The sequence below is a fragment of the Hyposmocoma kahamanoa genome, unplaced genomic scaffold (genome assembly GCF_003589595.1).
Source record: "Hyposmocoma kahamanoa isolate Upper Pololo Valley unplaced genomic scaffold, ASM358959v1 202, whole genome shotgun sequence".
NCBI lineage: Eukaryota > Metazoa > Arthropoda > Insecta > Lepidoptera > Cosmopterigidae > Hyposmocoma > Hyposmocoma kahamanoa.
The window spans coordinates 980,516-994,002 of record NW_020653726.1 but is presented as its reverse complement, the minus strand read 5'-3'; the positions used below and the strand labels follow the sequence as shown (position 1 = coordinate 994,002).

At 35.1% G+C, this 13,487-nt stretch overlaps 1 protein-coding gene across 1 annotated transcript in view; it reads right to left on the bottom strand.

Annotated features, from left to right (window-relative positions):
- The window catches only part of LOC113226956 (CUGBP Elav-like family member 1), a 772,855-nt gene that overhangs the window by 742,667 nt on the left and 16,701 nt on the right, over positions 1–13,487 (bottom strand). Inside the window, exon 2 of the mRNA XM_026459779.1 lies at positions 13,198–13,229. The gene's annotated coding sequence lies outside the window, so the exon portion shown is untranslated. The remainder of the gene's footprint in view (positions 1–13,197; positions 13,230–13,487) is intronic.

Genomic DNA, 13,487 nt, shown 5'->3' with positions numbered 1-13,487 from the left:
ACAATACACCAGGAGTATTAGATACATATTAATCTAAATGCTACTAAACTAAAACTAAACATATCACTCATATGGGGTAATTCAACGGATGCTAATAGAGTCGTGCTAATGCAAAAACGTGCCGTACGCGTATTGGTTGGGGTAAAACACAGACATTCCTGCAGAAATCTCTTTGTGGCGCAACGCATAATGACGCACTACTCACTCTACGGGTCGTATTCTAGAACTCTATTCAATGCTCAAGTCAGGATTGCACTGGAAACACAAGCACTGGAAATACGACCCTAATGGCAGGGACTTGAGTATGATATCAAGTGCTTTAAACCATACTCAAATCCTGACTTGAGCATTGAGTAGAGTTCTAGAATACGACCCTACTATACGAAATTATAATGTACGTTAGAAATAGTCTTTTTTCATTTACTACTGTAATATTTCTGGCGTCCCACTCCGCTATACCGGTCATTTGAGAACAGTCCCCCGACGCATGGCACTTGCAGAGAACTTCATTTGGTTCTCGACAGGCTAGTGCCTCGGATGAGCCGCCCCAGGTGCACGTACAGTATCCTCTCTATTTTCCAGATAGGTACCGGAGCCGTAGACACGCTCACCTCTCGTTGCGTATTGCCACCGCTAAAACTAAACATATCACTCATATGGGGTAACTCCACGGATGCCAATAGAGTCATGCTAATGTAAAAACGTGCCGTACGCGTATTGGTTGGGGTAAAACACAGACATTCCTGCAGAAATCTTTGTAGCGCAACGCATAATGACGCACGACTCATTCTACATATACGAAATTATAATGTACCTACATGAAAAAACAGTCCCCGGACGCATGGCACTTGCAGAGAAAAACCCGCGTGTCATCGGACCTACTTACTATGAGCGTTAACCTGCTACTCTCAGACTTGAACCGTCTGACGAAACATTTAGGCGCCGGCTGAAAGACCTTTTATCCAAAAATCCTTTGTACTCTGTAAATGAATGTATGTACTTAAAATTGTAATGATATTGAGTATTTTCTATTTTATTCTAATTTTTACCGCATTGATATCCTCTTGTATAATTGTTATCAACTTATGACGATCTTTGATGGAGAATGATATTTGATATGTAATTTAATGACAACAAATTTTCTAATTATTGTGTATTTTTGTTATAGTTTTCATTTTTGTCTGACGATCTCAATATAATTTCGTATACTTTGACATGTAGTGAAATTTCTACTGTAATGTTATATTTGAGAAATAAATTAATCTGAATCTACTTAACCAAAATTCTATACCAATTTAAATGTTTATTTTTTGTTCTTAAAGTTAGTAACCGTGTAATGAAGAGCTATTAAATGTTATTCTCTTTCAATAAGCATTCTGTTCTTTATGGAAATACGAAGGTTTGTTTATACGATGTGTTTTTGTTTTTAACCAACTTAAAAAAGCAGGAGGATCTCAATTAAAGTATTGTTTTGTGTGTATATCATATGATTACTCCGATATTCGTGAACCGATTTCGATGGTTCTTTTTTTGTTGGAAAGGGGGCACCTCGATAGTAATGTCATTCGAATTTGAAGAAAATATTTTACAATTAAGTGTGGTAAATTAGGGAATGACCCGATTTACAGGATTTCACCCGCTATCTGTTAACCGATTTCAATGAAACTTGGCAAACAGATGTAATTCCACAAATTTTTGAGGTCGGCTTGTTTTTTATAAAAAAGTTATAATTATTGCTTATAATTTTCATTGTTTAAGTGCGATATCAAGAACAACAAAATTATATTCTCTACGTATATCCATAACATTCATTACATATTTTGGAGTGACAAGCAGTAATCGGTATCGGAAAGCATTAAACTTCGGCTTAACATAAGGGCAAAAATAAGTTATCTGCTCTCGGAACTGTCAGTTTTCTGTCGAAAATTACGTGACTACGAACTACCACCTCAGCACTATAACCATCTCAACACTATGGCAAAGATTGTCGTTATCCACACAAGCCGCACGCATAATAATAAAATGAGTAATTTTGAAAAATAACATTTTTTGTCAAAGTGACAAAATTAATAAAAATAATATAAAAATGAAAAACGATACACTACCTTTATGTCGTATCAAATATGGTTTTGGTGAATCTGGTATCAGTCAAATGGTAAAAATATAATGGCAGTTTCAAGATTGTTTGTTTTTAAATTTGTATTGTAATTAGTTTTGTGAAATTAGTCTAATATTGAAATTACTATTTTGTTATAATTATTAATACAAAAATCGAACACTTAGAAAAAATTCCTTTGATCCGGCCGGATTCGAACCAACGTCTTCTAGCAAACCGTGCCAGATGCTATGCCAACTAAGCCACAGACGAATCAGCGGACCTCCCGAATTGTTTTATGTGCTTGTTTCGTTTGATGTTTTATAAACTGTGTAATTAGACGGTGACCGTTTAATTTAAAATTGCGCGCTTGCATGCCACGTTGTCGCATGCCGCATCCGAGTGTGATAAGGTTCTTCACTATTATTCGTCTTTATCATTGTCAACTAATTAGATGTCCCATTTCTGGGCACCGGTCTTTTCTGAATAGTCAGCGCCCAGTAGCACGACGCGAAAGCTTTCGCGCGGCCGCCGCGCGGCGACCGCCCAGTTACCACGTTTTTGCGTACATTAATGGCGAATATGAATTCTATTTACTAGGCAACAACATTTAAATTCCTCTGAATAATACAAACGCCGCGTGTCGTCCGCGCGCCCGAGACGCTCATTTAAATTAAAACGTAAAAGCTAAATAAATAGAGCGTACTTTGCCATGACAGTTACATGCACGCGGTCGCTGCGCGGTGGCAACACGTATTCCGCGTGGCGTGAGCGCGATAAAATGCGCCTCAGCGAGAGATTACCTCTACTATTACCGCTACTATATATTCACAACGTAACTTAGAAACTAAAGTCATATGTGGTATTTCCCCATCAGGCTACCACTTTATTATTGTGCGTGCGAAATGTCAAAGATATTTTCTCTTATCCTACAGCATGATAGTCATATTTTATATGTATAATTTTGACAGAAAAATTCTTTGATGAATAAATATTATCTTTACCTCCGAACAATAAAAATATGATATCGTGGTTGTTATAATTTGGTTTTTAGTTTCTGTGTTCACCAAAAATGTCACTACCAAACTAGAGTGTTCGGGTTTTACGGTTAACCACCATTAGTTTAAGTTTTGGTGAATTTACAGGCTCATGAAACTTGTCAAGTTGTCTCTAGTAACAGGCGCAGTGGTAGTGCCCCTCAGAGTTCTAAATGGCACTGCAACTGTTATAAACAGGCGTATAGCTTACCACCAGCCACACGCCTTTTCGTCCCGTCACTTGATATTATAAAAAAACATATTAATTTATTTATCCACTCATTTCCCCTTTAGCCAGAAAACAAATCACGAAGCCGTATTCCGAACGGGGTGAAAGAAGCCCCATCGATTCGTTGCCATGTTACCGTTAAGCCAGACCGCAATCGAGACCGGGGCTATTTTTATATAATGCTTTGCGTATTCTGTTTTATTGTAAAGTTGGTTTCTAATTTTCAATTACCGAGAAAATATTTATGTGGAATTCACAAAACGCGAGTGAGGCTTACACAAAATCTTTCTGGGCATTTAAGGTTTTCTATGAGGTTTGTGGACTCTGCTACTGCGTGGTAGAAAGTCCATTTAAGCCAATGAATTGTTTTCATTGTAATAAAGATAACAAGGATCTCTTTTTATTTTAATTCAGTAGTAAAGAACAAGACGAATTTCTCGAACTCTCGAAGGAAAACAGAAGGTCAAACAAAAGACATCACAGTAGCAAAGCTGTTATACAAAAATCAAAACAATCAGCTGTTAGAGCCTCTTAACTGCTCCCATTCCGTAAAATAACAGAAAGTCCGCCTTATAGATACTTTTAATTTGTATTATTTCTACGTTGTTTAAGTACTCCGGGATGTAATGGAAAAGTCTGTAAATAATAACACGTGATAGGAAATGAGGATGTTAATTTACCCAAAGTATGAACATTTTCTAAGTATGGACATACCCATTTCGTCATCAATGCGTATAAACATTTTCATTTTTAATAATATACTCAAATTTCAATACGAAATACCCATAATAAAATATAATCAGTTCCGAGAAGTTCCGGGATTAATTTGTAAAGGGAATGTCCACATTATTTTTTAGTTTTACTAAATTAACTCCCTGAATTCCGATTACTGATTATAATTCACAATAGATTCTATTTTTCATACATTTTTATGTTCATAAATGATGGAATGGACAAGCTCTGTTACCGCCCATTTACCACGCTTTTATGTACGAACATGACTGGTGAATCTATAACGCACACACTCAAATCTGAATCTGAATTCTATTTACTAGGCAACAACATTTAGTTTCCTCGGAACAATAAGACCGCGCGGGCGCCGCGCGGATGCCGCGGCCGCTCTGCCGCGGCCGCTCTGCCGCCCCGTAGACCAAAGACAAGCCATCTTCGTCCGCGCGCCCGGGACGCTCATTTAAATTAAAATGTAAATGCTACATGAATAGAGCGCATTTTGCCATGACAGCTGATGCACGTGGTCGGTGCCCGGCGACCGGGTGGCGGCCGCATGGCGGCATGAGCACGATGAAATCCGTGTTGAATAAACGCGCCCTTAGATAAATAATAATATAACGCGAATTCACTCATGGCCTACCATAACCGTTCAAAAAACAATCTTATTTCAATGTAAGCTTATAGTAAGCTTATTATAATATTACTCATATTCGTACCATGACAAACCTATCAACCAAGTAATGTACTATTGCTAAAGTGACTGAAAGAACGAATGATTCCCCAATATTGTCTATACTTTACTAAAAATAGGAAAGAAGTAACGCCATGTGAACTGTATAATGCCATCTCTTTCTTTTTTGGTGTTCCGAATCGTCCTATCGTAATATAATGTTAAGTACTTACTATTATTTACATTCAGAGAATTTTAACTGCCAAAGAAAGAAAAGTATGTAATAATGAAATCTATTGAAATTACGTTGTTTTCAATTATTTTTCCGCATTTTCATGAAGAAAAATAAATAAAACAAGCTGAGTATTGATTGCAACCTTGTGAATTCGGAATTATAGTCTAGTGTCAACTGTTAGTTTCGCCAAGGAGCGTAAAGATGTCGCTGTCGTAATTTTATGAAATAAACATCGCGTATTTTTATTTAACGAGAAATTATTTTCTATGTGCTATTAAATAAAAAATAAAACAAAATATTGAAGAGATATATGTAAATAAATAAATTCAACATAACTTAATTTTAAATTTTAAACATTACAAATCAATATTAAGACAATAAAACTGAAAATAATATTGTATCATATCATCCGTGTAACTATTTTAACATTGCTAAGTTTAACATAGGAGCAATATTATTTTAATGTTAAAATCGCGCCATAGACCGAACTGAGTGAATGAATAGTCAGAAAGCTGCTAATAAAACTTTATAATAAGATTACTTTAAGCGTGTCATGGTACGAAAAGTCAATGTGAGGTTAAAGTAATATTATTTTAAGAGGTTGTGGTACACCCCCTGCACTAGGGAAAACTGGTATCGCGGGAGTCATGAACACACACATAGACAACGACAATTACACCCAAAGTCACGAGAGGAATAAATGTACGCCATATAGATATTTCCGGGTATCGAACCCGGGACCTCTACGTGGCAGTCCAGTATGGTAACCGTTCGGCCACGGTGACAGTTGGAATGTTTTGGGTAAGTTGGTGACTTCGTAGCAGTAAACTTCCTTGTGAAAGGGTTTCTCCGGAAGTGCTGCCATCTTACCTACTTCTGCCGCCAAGCAGTAATGTGAGCATTACTGTGCTCCGGGTTTGAAGGGTAAGGGTTTTGGTGAAATTATAGGTATATGGCACTAGTCAACTTATGTCTCAGGGTGACAGGCGTAGTGGCAGTGTTCTTCAAATCTTTGTGATTCAAAACTCTGAGTGGCACTGCAACTGTCATCGACAGGCAGATCGCTTCTTTATTTATTTATAAAGATACACCAACAGCATAAATATAGTTTAGTTCAAAAAGGTTTATGGTAACAGGAATTATTCTTATACTAATGCCTATTACTGGTATACACAACTTTGTAGAAATTAATTAGTACACAACTATATACATGTTAATTGCAGAAAGAAAATATTATTATAAAATATATAATTATAAACAAAACAAGAGATCGTTCCTTTTTTTAAACAAAACAAAAATAAATATTAAAAACCAAATATTAAAAATTACCACGAGTCACGCGACTTGTTCGTCCCATCACTTTGTATCATTAAAAAAGGAACATAATTCACACGTTTTTCAAAGATTATGAACCTTAAATGATTATCACTAATATCAGGTTTCTTACCACGGTATGACTTCTTTTTATTTTCCCATGCTCCATATATTATACATTACATATTTTGCTCCATGGTCACGGGTTGACTCACCCGTGGCCATGGAGCATGCACCGTTCCGAAATATCGGGAAAATAAAAAGAAGTTATACCGTGGTAAGAAACCTGATATTAGTGTTAATCATTTAGTGAATAACCACGAACGTCTTAAAATCTATATATTATGAACCTTCTTCGACATGCAGGTCTCATCACGATCTACTATTTCAACTCTTTTAAATTTTTGTATAAACTTTTATATTATAAAAGAATTTATTATTCATTATATCAAAGTCCCAATCTCTATGTGCATAAATTTCAAAATAAAATAAAAAATACGCAAAGAAATCCAACCGTTATTTTCAAAAGAAGAACATTTTTATCTATGAAAAGACGTTTCTGGAAATTTTCTTTCCTTTCATGAGTACGCAGTCGCAATGCATCTTTGGTTGCAATAAAATTCAACTTGCAATCGCAATCTCCTGAGGTTTCTAGCTACAATCAATCCGGCTGCTGTAATTTACTTTTACCACCAGGATCAAACATAAATAGAGTAGGGTTACGAGACTGAAATTACAGATTCCGAATTCGAATAAATTTTGCCTTTCGGACTTGAAAATTTGCTACTACATTATTCGACAGCATAATATGATAATAAAAAATGCCATGAAAGCAAAAATCCCATATGGGCTACATAATTGAGTTACTGTCACGTTGATTGAATTTCGATTTTTCATAAAAATAAAACTCATATTTACAATTTTGGTATCACGATCGCGCATTGGAATTATCACTATTTATTCTTGAATTCATTGAATGCTATGCAAATTTATATATTTATCTATTGAGGGACAACCTATGGCCGACATATTTATCATTCCGTTAGGGCAGTGGTGAGATCATATTATGATCACGAGCTCCAGGTTTTTTTTTTAAATACTCGAACATTCACATTAAACGAAATCAATCTACAGTTACCCCCACGGCCTTGTAGACAAATGTATTCAAATTGGTTATGAGACATAATTATATTAAACTAATAAATTTGGCTTCTTTTACACAGAAGAATATTTTAGGCTTTTTAGTCTAATATAAATCCATTTCTATGAAAGTTTAAATGTATATAGATAATGTTAGGGCTGAGTAAAATATGGATTTTTTTTATCAACTTAAATTATTTATTTTAAAATTAAACAAATATTTTTCTCAATCCTGTGAATGCCAGTAATTAAGAAAATTTATTTGGTGTGAATTTAGTGGCTCACTTGGAATGCAAAAAGATTGTATACGCCTTAATAAAGAAGGCATTATAAAGTGATTATCAATACATTAAACAGAAATTACAATGCAAAAATGTAGGCATTGACCGAAGTGCACAAAACTTCACGTTAGATAGAACACTATTGAATGAAGCTTGCCGGCGTTGTCCAGCCTTAGGGGACCGGTGAAATGAGCAACTTCTTGGATTTTGTTTACACTTTTTGTACGACTTGCAAGTTACGTTACTACAAATCTTATTTTAATTCCGTTCTGTATTTTCTGTACAGTAATTCGTAGGCTTGGTATAATAAAGTCGCATGTTTGAGGGATTTAATTTAGCTAAACTTAAGAATAACGTTAATATTCCCTTTTACAAATCCCGGGACTTCTCTAAACAGATTATATTTGTTTGGGATTAAGAATGGATATCCGAATGTGATGAGAAATGAAATGATATGCATTAGTACTATCCGAATGGGTTAATGAGTTGGTCTGAGCGAACGTTTGAATTGAGTGAATATGGAACGAGAAAACGATAGAGAAGGACGTGTGTTAATTGATAAACTTGAAAGAAGTTTAAGTTTGTTTTTTTTTTGTAAAAGACGTTCATTAAGTAGGAAAGTTTTTTCACAATTTGTGGTTGTAATTGAAGTCCTCCCGATCGCCACATTTGAATAAGCGTATTACTTAGTTATTATTTCCCATTAAGTATTTGTTACAAAGTTATATCTCAAAAAAAAAAAATTAATTATTAATATTTAAATACTGTAGCCAATTCAAAATTAAACATGAAACAACTGTTTAGAAAATAAACAAAACGAAGAAATTTTACATGCATTAATGGCAAAAAAAGGTATCTCCATACTAAGCATATGTCATACGCACAATTCCGATCAATAGTAACCACTGATCATACATGAAAATTGCTTTTATAATACGAACTACATGAAACAAAATGTATTAAGTAGTGACATTTTATAACTCTCCTATTTTTAAGCATAAAGTGTTATCGACTTATTTCGTAGAGTATTTAAAATCTCCTGAAAAGTTGTAATTCTGCAGGTGTGGTCTTCTTACACCAAGGATAGGAATGTAATTAAGAAATAAATCTGTAGGTAAGAAAGAGGTAAAGGACCTGAGTCCATATATTGAAATTTAGATCTTTTTACAAACACTGCTTTAGAATGCTAAAAATCACGCAATGTTAAAATACATTTAGTTCTATCGTCGTCTTTTTTATTTAACATAATATTATTTATTATATTCTATACATAAAATTTCATGTATAAAAAATATACATGAAAATAGCATCCAAATATACCATAACTATATACTTTAAATATCATTTACATTAACACTGTCAAGAAAAACTTCTTTTTCAGATTTTAAACGCCTCGTTCTCTTTAAAACGCTCTGTAGTAAAAAAAATAACATGTGACACTTAGGACAATGGAAACATTTTTTTTACAACGCACACACCCATAGTCCCACACTAGGGAAACCTTGTATCGTGGGTGCCATGGACACACATATAGACAACCACAAACTACACCCAAACTCACGAGATAAATAAATGTAGGCAATACAAGTATTTCTCTCGGCCCGCGAATCGAACCCGGTACCTTTGCGTGGCAGTCTAGCATGTCAAGGCGAGTCACCGGAGGAGAAGCGGGAAAAACTGTTTTGCTAGATTAAGTGGTTTATTATTAAATTGTAAAATGAAAAAAAAAAAAGTCCAAAAGGCTTCACTTCAGAATAAAATATGTAACTTTGTACATAATTTTTATATGGAGATATTTATCTTTAGGTACTATAGAGAACCTGCTAAATTTTGGTTTTCTGCGGAAACCCTATTAGTTAATAAATTCACATTTCTCCCAAAATTTGCAAATTGCCCAGCGGATTGACATAATACGCCGCCCGTCGCGCCGTTAGTCACCATTGGGCGCTTGTCAACGTGGGATCTGTCTCAAAATTTCTCCGCCTATTCTTATTTTATTCATATTAATTTACACGACGACGCTAGGGGCGATAACCCATACCTCACCTCCTAAAATCCAAGCTCGTGTTGAAATACCTCCCATTTACCGTTCGACCACGGAGGCAATGACAGAATTACCCATTACGATCCTTAGTGTTTCATTTACTCTCTTACTAATAAAGTAAGATTTTAAAAGATTTTTTACATACAAAACTTGAAACTTATAATACAAAATCTTAAACATACTTTCAAATGAAACTGCAAATTCCCAAGTTTTCTTTGGAAACGGTCCAAAAACTTCTTGCGAAATAATCTAAACTTAGCGATTGCGTACTTTCTCGCGTAGCCTAAGTGCAAAGTTATTGTGAAATTATATTTGGGCAAAAAAAAATTACCTTCGTGTAAGAGGCTTAAAATAACGAAATTTGGCATTTTTTGCGTGTGACGGAGAAACGAGGTTTGGTTGTCTGGAACTTTTTTCATTCGCGGGTAAAAGTTAAAATCCCTTGTTTGATTTGGGGAAACGTGTACAGTTTGTATAATAGCAGAGTGATATTTTACGATAGGAACTCGACGAAAGCATTTAAGTTGATTATTCACTTGCTGAAGAATATTTTGTGCGGTTATGACTTCGGCTTCTTATTCGAGCTAGGCTAGGCTAGGCTAAGAGCTCTTACAAATGGAGTAATTGCGAACCATCGCTGTTCAACGCCCTAACTTTGATTTCCTGATATGACATGACTTTAATTTTTTTCCTTCTATATAACTTAGTATCGTCCTTCTTCTGCTTATCTTTCCTTCAATCTCCCCTTCTATAAAGATTTTAAGAATTATTATTAAATTTAATATTAAATGTGACGTAACAGAAGTTTAAACATCTTTCTCTTTCGGTTCTCGTTTATCTATAATACGTTTCTCTTTTCCTGCACTATCCTTAACACCTCCTTATTGGTTTTTCTTTCCATCTAACTGATTCATTGCATTCTTAACCAGCACCAGATTTTTCGATCGCTTTGAGATCGACCGATTTGGGAGATATGATGCTACAGACGGACACACAAACACACAGACATACAAACAAAGGCTTACACACTAGACAAATACACGACAGATGACTGGGAAAGAAAAAGAGTTCTTATCAGAATCGAACTAGCGAACACCAACACAAAGTACGAGTAAGGTAATCGCAGGGAATGATAAACTTGTATCTAACATCGCCATACCGGGGACTGATACCCATAACACAGAAAGCCGTTTCACACCACTAATATCATTGAAAGTTGGTTAACTGTATATATTCATGATATTCATGTATAAAGAAACACGCAGGTGGTTCCCTTCAAAACAAGTTTATGCAAATAGTTTCCGAGATTACTGTCGAGAATCTTTCGTAAATCACTTTGAGATTAGAACTGACATTTTAGACAGTGTTGCAAAATGCTTAGAAGTTTGGTATCGAAGTTTTGGTACAAAATAAGAATGAAGCGTGTGATTTGACGTGTCTGTTGGTTTTTCTTTTATTAGGAAAATAGACGAACTTGGTCACAATTTCAACGGATGTTAGGCTGAAAAATAAACAAGTTATGTTTGCGGTGAAAGAAGATAGACGAAACTGATTTATAAGGCGAGTGTGAGTGGGCAAGTTAGTAAGGGCCGACAAAGGCGAACTTGTCATGATAAATTTAAAACATCCTAAAGAAAGGCCAGGTGAAGATTAAGCCTTAACCTTTCATATATATGAAAGCACTGAAACATGTAGTAAGTAGAAGACTGTTATCTCTGCCTGCCCCGATGAGAAACGGGCGTAATGTATATATATATATGTATGTTAAGGTGATTGCTACACAGGATAAATGACAGTAGATGGATAGTACAAGTAGATTAAAACGGGGAAGGCAACATTGCAAGAAGGCGGCAATGTAAGACGTTCTCAGGTCATATCAAGAATGTTTCCTAGCATTAGAGCTCCTTGTGAAAGAGTTTATCCAAGAAAGTCCAACAACCATACCTATTTCTGCCGCCAAGCAGTAATATGAGCATTATTGTGTTTCGGTTTTGAAGGGTAATAAGGTACTTGTCAAAATATGTTTCAAAGTGACGGGCGCAGTGACAATTTCCCTATTTTATAAGTGGCACTACGACTGCTATGGATAGGCGTGACGCTTAATACCAGACGCATGACTTGTTCGTCCAGTCACCGGGAATTGATATAAACAAAATATTTTTAAAAAGGCTGTAGTACACAGTGACGAGAATAAGAGGGAAATCTGGATCGTGTAAAGTGGCGATCGATAAAAACTGCCTACCCCGAAGGGAATCCAAAGGTATGATTTGCTTATGACTGATTTGTATCTAAACTTTCGATAACCTTGTGGATATTGCTGTAATTTTTTTAAGTTGCTACTGCAATCATATAGAAAATCAATTTATCGATTGTTTTTCAACCCTGGTATAATCATCGCGACAAATTTCAATTACGTCTTTAAAATTTTTTACAAGAATTTTAAATACAATTGAACAATGAATTTTAATTTTTTTCCGTGGAACTTTCTTTTTTTTATTTGCAACTCCTTTGTACAGAACATAATGCAGATTTTAAGGAACAAAAGCAACAGTCTTAGTGAAAATCTTTAAGTTTCCATTGATCAATATCTATCTTTATCTACCACTAAGATTCCTCACTGTTTCTCTTTGTCTACTTTTAGATAAATGAGACGTTCAACGGATTTAAACTCTTGCAGCGTCAGTTTTGCTTTCTCAACTTTCACAACTTATGTTTATTGGAAACTTTAAAGTTTGCTTGATTATTTTCTGTGAAGACAAAAGTCTTGACGAGAACAGTTTTGACAGGAAATAAATCATGGGTGATGTTTTTTATTTATTTTTTGATTTAGTGTCAAAATAAGCTATTTTAATTAGGCATTCATAGAAAATGAAACTATTTTTCGTACCTAAATCGTGTATATTTGTTTTTTCAAACAAACTACGTTAACCATGGGGTCTGTAAGGGGCCCGAAACGTTGTTTTTTTGTGAAGCAGTGGTAAGCGATACGACAGTTGCAGTGTCGCAAAGATATGAGGGGCACTGCCATTGCGCCAGCCACTGTGAGACAACTTGGCAAGTCACATGTGGCTGCAATTTCACCAGAACCCTTACCCTGTAAGAGTTCGTCCAGGAAAGTACTGGCTGTTTTAACGAACTCTTTCACAAGGAGCTTTACTGTTGCTAAAAAGGTATTCTTTGGTTGAACCCACATTGCAACTCTTAAATTTCTGTTCCAAGGTTAATGTCGCAATAATGTCGTCTGTTGTACACTAGGTTAGTCTTTGACACTTAGATTACTGTTCTGAGTTTTCATTCTATGTTTAAATTTGTAACCAAGAGTATTTCAATCATTAATTGAAACGCGGCACTAAAAACGTTTTAGGACTTTGTGTAATTTATATAAGTTAGATAAACTAGGACAATATAGAAGGTACTTACTTATGTGCGCCAGCTTGTCTAATTTTGAAGACCTGTAAACAAAACAGTATTTGGGTTACAAATTTTGTAAACTGTTTGAAAAGTATTTTAAAAATCTTAGTTGATGTTGTATATAAAGTATTTAAATAACGTAAAATAACTTTTTGAATTTATTGATATGTATAAAAATAGGCACTGCGTTAAATTTACACGAAACTAAGTGATGGGACGAATAAGTCGTGCGCCTGATGGTAAACGACACGCCTATCCATAACAGTTGCAGTGCCACTCAGAACTTTAAATCGCAAAGA